The following is an 8,598-nucleotide window of genomic DNA, read 5'->3' on the forward strand; positions in this document are numbered from 1 at the left end:
CCATAGGTTGCTGACCCCTGCTTTACAGCCTTACCCATTTCAACCTGACCCAGTATCACTCACTGTGAATTTAAACCGATATAGCTAAATGAATGTAAAATGTGTTGTGGATATTCTTACTTCAGTTTAAACCTGATTATTCTGGGTTAGTTTAAATCAATTAGGAATAGGTTTTAGTTAACCTGAAATCATCTTCTCTGAGACCAAAGTAAGTGTGTCCACACGCTGTTTTAATTATACCCGTTTAAAGGCCAATTCAAGTTATACCAGTTGCTTAGGCCTAAATTGTTAAGAGAGCCCAGTAAACATTCTTATACTGTCCAATAGTTCTTCAGCAAAAAGTAGATTTACATTTTAGACTAACAGGCAGACTGCTAGATAATTTTTAAAAAGTAATTGTGAGGATAGATAGATACAGAGATAGATATGTCCAATCCTTAATGTGTAATGAAAGAAGTACTGGGGCTCAAGCAATTCTTTTAATTTCATAACTGATGCAGCAAGCCCAGAGGTACTGGGGCAATGAACCGCCAAGCCCAGAGGTGCCGGGGCTCAGCCCTGGCAATCTCTGGCACAAATGAAGCACTGGATACGTCTATGTTTAATAGAAGGAAAAAATGCTTTAAACCATTGTGGGTGGACATTTTTTCTCTTTCATAAAGAAGCAACAAAAGAAAAAAATCCATTACCATTCCTCTGTAGATCAACTTTCTAAAGAGATTCTGATCTGTTGTATATTCTCTGTACTCCAATGATCAGAGCAGATAATTCTCTGGGTTTGTCTGGATCCCAGAATTTATGTGGGACTATTACAATGAAATCTAGAAATACATAGAAAATATATCTTTTGATTTAACATTTCCTATCTCACTTTGAATCTTACAAATCTAATCTATGTATTAATAAAATATATATTTACTACTTTCATATTTGACTTTAACATGGAAATTAGCACAATATACTGTTCTTAACCCAATATTTAACTGATTCTTGAAATTTTTCAGATATAGAATTATTAGCTCAATATTTGAATCGCAAAATCTAAAAATATATGTAGCTGTTAACTGAATATTTTAATCAAATCTAGAAAATTATGTACATATTAGTTTAATATTTTAACCAAGTCCGGGAGTTACAATGTATCATTATTAAGTTAGTATTTTAATCAAATCTGTAAAATAGTACAAAATGTACTTATTAATTTAAGATTTTAATCAAACATGGACAAACGTAATATATCATTCATAATTTACTATGTTAATGAAAAATAAGAATCTATGAATATTAATTATTGTAAACATAATAGGAATTCATTTCCTATGTAATTGCCAATGTAATATGTTTAACAAATCTGGAAATCATCACAATATATACTTATTAATTTAAGGTTTTAATAAAATCTAGGAATTAACAGGATAAGTAAATATTAATTTAACATGTGAAGTGAATCTAGAAAGCCATACATATGTATGTCATGTTAATAACTAACTCAGTAATATTAATAAGTGAATATTTTCATTGGATGTAGGAATGAACAAAATATCTAATTCTTAATTTATTTCAAAACTTAAATAAAGATAATATCTAATTATTATTTATTATTTTAATTGAAGGTAGTAATGGATAGCATATATAGTTATTGATTTATTTTAATTAAATATAGGAATTGATATCTTAGGTAGTTATTTGTTTTTTTTATCAAAATTGTATTATAGGTATTAATTTTACATGTTAATCAAATTTAGGAATTTATATAGCATGCAATGATTAATTTTACATTCTGAGTCTCAAATTTAATATAAACTGTAACTCAATCGACCATTTTGATCTTATTTGGAAAATATCTTGTGTAAACTGGTTGGGGCCGGGGCTGTCTTTTTCTTCGGTGTTTGTGCAGCACTTTGCACAATGAGGTCCTGGTCTGCGACTGGTCTGCGACTGGGTGTGGCTGGGTCATTGCACATATTGAATCTATTTCCCCCATGTTAAGTATCCTCACACCTTCTTCTCAACTGTCTGAATGGGCCATCTTGATTATCACTACAAAAGTTTTTTTTTTCTCCTGCTGATAATAGCGCTTCTTAATTAATTAGCCTCTTACAATTGGTATGGCTACTTCCACCTTCTCTGTATGTATATATATATATATATATATATATATATATACATCTTCTTACTATATGTTCCATTCTATGCATGCGATGAAGTGAGCTGTAGCCCATGAAAGCTTATGCTCTAATAAATTTGTTAGTCTCTACGGTGCCACAAGTCCTCCTGTTCTTTTCTCGGATACAGACTAACACGGCTGCTACTCTGAAAACTCATCTGTGACTGTGATTCCTAGGGGTTACCTCAATTATTAATAAATAATACAATAATCAATAAATAGTATAATTATCAATTGACTCTACAAATTCATTCATACATGTACTGATTGTTTGTAGAGTTTAATCTTATTGCTATATTAATATAGATTTTTCTATATTAGATCTAGCTTTTCCTTTTTCAGAGCCGTTAGGCCAATCCATGACTGATGTTATCCTTAGATCAGTCCAAACTCAAGGCAAGGAATTTTTAAAAAACCCTCTTGATTCAGCTCTGTATCACTCATTAGTTAGACAAGAGGAAAGGTTTGGGGTAACATTTTCCAATGTGGTTTAGGAGTCTCATCTCGTTTCCAAAATGCATTTAGGTGCCTAAAGATACAGTCCTAGCCCAGTCAATTTCACTTTAGCCTTGAAGTTTGGGGAGGAGGAAACATTATATCAGCTCCCCCAGCTTCTCTGAGCATCATCTTCTATTTTGACCAGAACTGATGGGGTTTGTGATCCTAGACTGGTCCAAAGGAGCTGATCCAGCTATGGAAGGAGAAGCAAGAGTTCATTGTCCAAGCAGGATAGCTGGCCAAATGGCTCAATGCAGGATCTTTATCCAGTGCTGAGGGTTTCCAAAGGAAGAATAAACCCAGCCTGAGTGTCAGATACCAGGTAGTGTTTGATATATGATATGTATGAGAAAGAGAGACTGAGAGTGACTCTGTGTGTGTGTGCGCGTGTTCTTTACTACTCTAAAGACACTTCCCCACCCAGATCTCTGGGTAGAACCATGGCGTCCTGTTGATCGTTTCCGTTTACCTCCAAGGTCCCCTGATGAATCCAGCCAACAGCACCATCCTGGTGACCCAGTTCATCTTGCTAGGTTTCCCCTCCTTCGGCCTGCTGAGCCACACCTTCCTCTGTGCCCTTCTCTCCTCCGCCTATGCCAGGACGCTGGTAGGGAACCTGTGCATTGTGTGGGCTGTGCTGCGGGACCCCCACCTCCAATGCCTGCCCATGTACATCCTGTTGGAGAACTTTGCCTGGCCAAAGATCTGCTACATCACATCCACGGTGCCACGGATGCTCTCTGACCTGGTGTCCCCCGCTGTCCCCATCTCCTGATTTGTGCAGTTCTACTTCTTCTTTTCCATGGGGGCTGCTGAATGCCTCTTACTCTCATCCACGGCCTTGGATAGGTACCTAGCCATCTGCCACCCCCTGCGCTCTACTCTCCTTATGTCCTTCTGGCTCTGCTGGGCCTTGGTGGCCTCCTGCTGATTCATAGGCTTCCTGTGGTTCCTGATGCCCACCATCCTCATCTCCCAGCTCTCCTTCTGCGGCCCCAACACCCTGGATCATTTTTTCTGTGACCTGGGCCCATTGCTGGCTGCCTCCTGCACCCCAGCTCCCCAGACTGAATAGACCTTCTTCACCCAGACCTCCCTCATGATCTTCACCAGTCTCCTCCTCATCTTGGCCTCCTATGGGCTAGTCCTCAGAACAGTTTTGATGCTGCCTTCAGGGGCCAGGCAGCACAAGGTCTTCTCCACCTGCAGCTCACACCTGGCCATTGTGGGCCTGTTCTACGGCTCCATCATGGTCACCTATGTCAACCCGTTGTGAAAGTTGTGATGGGAAGGTTGTGATGCTCTTCTACACTGTGGGGACCCCACTGCTCAACCCGCTGATCTGCAGCCTGAGAAACAAGTAGATGAAGAAGGCTCTGAGGAGGATCCTGCTGGGGGAGCAGCAGGGTGTTCTGCTGTTGTCCCAGCCTGCAAGGACTGGCCAGTCAGGGGGTGGGCAATGGGTTATGGGGCCCTTCCCCTCTAGGGCATGCTGGCTGTAATCCTGCAGGGAGAACACAGAGAGCATTTTGCATGTTCTATAGGGGTCACTCGTAATATAAACATTTATTGATGATACAACCAGCGCATGGGGGGCTGGCGGGAGGTGTGGGGGTGTATGTGTCCTTGCTGGAGGAAAGGAACCCTGCTCAATGTGTGGTTACAGAGGGCAGGAGAGCAAACTGAGTGTGTATGCTGGGAGGCTCACTCGCATTTCGATCGTTACCTGGATAAATGTGTGTTCACACTTAGAGCCAGATGGAAAAGTTCTGCTCTCCTTGAAACTCCAGTGATGTCCATAGATGGACACTTGTGCAGCTGGGACCAAAATCATGGCGACATTATATTTGTGTGTAATGAATCACGTCCCACTCCAACAGGCAAGGATAGAACCCAGGAGTCCTAGCACCATGTTCTAACTCACTCAATCCCGTTCACTTCCCAGAGCCAGGGATAGAACCTAGAAATCCAATTTCCCCCAATCCAACTCACAAGACCCCACTCCTCTCCCATAGCAAGGGACAGAAATGAGGAGGTCTCTAACCGTCTGAAACCACCTCTAAATAGGAGCTGTCAGGGTAAACAATTAGTTTTATGGAAGAGGTGTATTCTATTTTTATTTTGTGGGGTGGTGTTTTCTTCCTCTGAAACATCAGGGATGGACACTGCTGGAGATGGGACACCGGACAGGGTGGGCCAGGACTCTGAAATGCCACAAAGCATTCTGTCTTGGGTGCTCAGCTGGCTGGTTCTTGCTCACATGCTCAGGGTCTAACTGGTCACCATATGTGGGGTGGGAAGGAATTCTGCCCCCCTCCACCTGGTTCAGATTGGCAGTGACTTGGGGGTTTGGCATCTTCCTCTGCAGCATGGGGTGCAGCTCACTCACCAGGGTTATCTGGGTGTATCTCACTTGGTGCACATCGGCCCCTGCTGTTCTCTGCCTGTGGCACATAATAGTTTGGTCTCCTGTGAGCTGTCCTACTTTGGACTAATTCAGTTGGCGGGTCGTGTTGGTGGCCTGTGATCGACAGAAGGTGAGACTAGGTGATCTGGTGGTTCCCTCTGGCCTTAAACTCTGACCCATGAGTCCAGACTCCCAAGCCCTGCTCTAACCCCCTGGATCCCACTTTCCTACTCCCATGGTGCAAGTAGATTTTAACTGTTACTGGTACAGCAACTCATAGGAGGGACACAAAGGGGGGCACCAGCTAAAGGGGGCATGTGACCTCCTCATGTGACCCCTCCACGTGACCCCCCCCCACGTGATTCTGGCCCGTCCCCGAAACAGTGACCCCGAGCTCTCTCTGTCCTCTCCCCATCCCATGTTACCCGGAGGGATGGGGGCTCTGTCCTCCCACTGCGCCCCTGCCCCCCTGGCAAGTTCTTCCTGGCAGCCAGGCCCTGGAGTCACTCCCGGATGCTGCCTGCTGCAGCACAGCAGCTGCCTGGGAGAGTGCCTTGAGCCTTGGGAGGGTCACTTGGCCTTTTGTGCCCCTCCTACAAGTCACCCTGCGTGGATACAAATTTATACTGCGGATGCGGATATCCGTAGATAGAAATCGGTATCTGCTGAACCATAGGTCTCTCCCAGGAACTGTGGCGGCAAAAGGAGCAGAATATGGGGCTGGCAGCTCCTCCAGTGCAGCTGTACTGCCCCCAGCCCTGTCCTCTGGCTGGGTTGTACAGACCACAGACAGGAGACACAGCTGCGTGGAAGGGCTGTGGGTGGTACAGCCGTGCCGGAGGAGCTGCCAGTGGGCTGCCCCACGTTCTGCTCCTTTCGCCGCTGAGGTTCCTGGGAGTGCCATGGTGTTCAGTGGATACCGAATGTGTCTTTCCAGTATGGCATACCGGCAAAAAAGTCCTAATCGTCCTGCGTACCTAACCATACTGGCTTACTTGCCTCACTGCCTACTCCCCTCCCAAACCAATAGGTAAACCCCAGAAGTGCTGACTACCCTTCCTCCCCTGTCCCAGCTGTGACCCACTAGAACCCACTGTCCTCCCAAAGCTAGGGATAGATCCCAGGAATGCTGACAACCCATCCCTCCCCTCTAGCCTACTAGACCCCACTGCTTTCTGAGAGCTGAAGAAAAAGAACTTTCCAGTTTAAAACTGGACAAGGGTTTTCCCCTTGAGGGCCCTTCTCAAAAGCATTCTGAAAGTCCAATATACTATATCGACTGGATCACCCTTGTCCACATATGTATTGACTCCCTCAAAGAATTGTAATAGATTGGTGAGGCATGATTTCCCTTTACAAAAGTCGTGTTGACTCTACCCCAACAAATCATGTTCTATCCATGTGTCTGATAATTCTGTTCTTTACTATGGTTTCAGTCAATTTGCTTGGTACAGAAGTTAGGCTTATCTGCCTGTAATTGCCAGGATCACCTCTATGGCCTCTTTTTAAAAATAGACATTACCCCTCCAGTCATCTGGTCCAGAGGCTGATTTAAGTGATAAATTACATACCATAGTTAGTAGTTCTCCGATTTCATATTTGAGTTCCTTCTGAACTCTTGGATGAATACCATCTGGTTCTGGTGACTTATTACCGTTTCATTTCAATTTGTTCCAAAATGTCCTTGATTGACACCTCAGTCTGTGACTGTTCTTCTGATTTGTCTCCTAAAAAGAATAGCTCGGGTGTGTGTAACTCCCTCGCTTCCTCTGCAGTGATGATCGATGCAAAGAACTCATTTAACTTCTTCGCAACCACCTTGTCTTCCTTGAGTGCTCCGTTAGCACCTTTATCATCCAGTGGCAGATGTACTTCAAAACAAAGAGGTATTTTGTGTGTGTGTCCTTAGATAGTTACCCTTCAAATTCTTTCTTGTTATACTTCCTTGTTATACTTTTTACTCCTGGCTTGCCAGAATTTATGCTCCTTTCTATTTTCCTCACTAGGATTTGACTTCCAATTTTTACTCTAATCACCTCTTTTACTCTGCTGTTTAGCCATAGTAGTATTTTTTATCCTCTTGATTTATTTTTTTATTTGGGGGTATACATTTAGTTTGAACTTCTATTATGTTGTTTTTAAATAGTTTCCATGTATCTTGTAAGCATTTCACTCTTGTGACTGTCCCTTTTAATTTCCATTTAACTACTTTTCTCAGTTTTGGGTAGTTCCCCTTTCTGATATTAAATGCTACTGTGGTGGGTTTCTTTTGCATCCTCCCCCCTTACAAGGATGTTACATTTATTTACATTATTGTTGCTATTACCGAGCGGTTCATCTATATTCTCCTTTTGTCCCAGATACTGTGTGCCACTTAGGAGTAAATAAAGAATTGCCTCTCCTCTTGTGGGTTTTACGACTAGCTACTTCAAGAAGCAGTCATTTTTCATGTCTAGAAATTTCCTCTTTGCATCCTGTCCTGAAGTGACAAGTACTCACTCAATATGGGGATAGTTGAAATCCACCATTATGATTGCAGTGATCACAGCTGTGACTTGTCAGTGCATATAGGCTCCTCCCTATGGCTCAGACTAGGTGCCAAATTCCCTTTGAGGTGCAAGGCTTAGGTCACATACCTCTCCTTGGAATTTCCTATTGGCTAGGTTCACTGGCTCCTTATTTAGTGTGCTAGCATCTTTGAATCCCATTCATGGGCACCCATTCCCTATGTTATTTCCAAAGGTGACTGTGACGATGTGACTCAGCAGGGAGGGGGGAGTGTTGACCTGGGAATGTGCCCTGGGGATGGGAGACCTGAGAGCCTGTCACCTGAGCCAGGAGGGGGAGGGGGAGGTAACACCTCTGCCCAGGAATGTGAACAGAGGCTGCAGCAGGGAACCTGCTGGGTGGGTTTAGTTTTCAGTTTGGGGCTGGGTGGAGGAACACAGGGAACCCCAGGGCTGGGGTCTAAGCTCCCTGCTCCCCCAGAAGGACGTGATTGAGGGGTCCTGGTTGTACCCACAAGCTCTGTTGTGGACTGTGTTCCTGTTGTCCAATAAACCTTCTGTTTTACTGGCTGGCTGAGAGTCTCAGTGGATCCCAGGAAGAGGGGTGCAGGGCCTGGACTCCCCCACACTCCGTGACAACTGGTGGCAGCGGTGGGATGTACTGCACCCCGTGAACGGCGCTTCCTGCAGTAAGTGACTGGGGAACAGTAAAACGAAGGGGAATTGACAGGGACCAGGCGTGCTGAAGATTCAGAGAGAGACTATTTCGGGGGGTGGTTAACCCCTGGGAATGTGTGACCAGAGAGAAGGACTTTTGCAGTAACAGGGTCCCCCGGGGGATTGCAGCGAGCGGTCCCAGGGGCGGAGGAGTCTGCAGCTCGACCCTGGCAAAGAGGTGGTGACCTCAAGAAGGACTGGCACACTAAGGGCTTTTCCTGGAAACCGTGGGAAGCTGCCCGGCCTGCGAGTGGCCAGCAGGGAGATGTACGCTAAACGCCTTAAGAGCGACCTGGTGGAGC

The 8,598-nt window shown here is 44.5% G+C and overlaps 1 pseudogene; it reads left to right on the forward strand.

Moving 5' to 3' along the window:
• Nucleotides 1–3,149: 3,149 nt before the first annotated feature.
• LOC140897189 (olfactory receptor 11H4-like) lies at nucleotides 3,150–4,167 on the forward strand (annotated as a pseudogene).
• The last annotated feature ends 4,431 nt before the right edge of the window (nucleotides 4,168–8,598 follow it).

The sequence above is a fragment of the Lepidochelys kempii genome, chromosome 13 (assembly GCF_965140285.1).
Source record: "Lepidochelys kempii isolate rLepKem1 chromosome 13, rLepKem1.hap1, whole genome shotgun sequence".
In the NCBI taxonomy this organism is placed as follows: Eukaryota; Metazoa; Chordata; order Testudines; family Cheloniidae; genus Lepidochelys; species Lepidochelys kempii.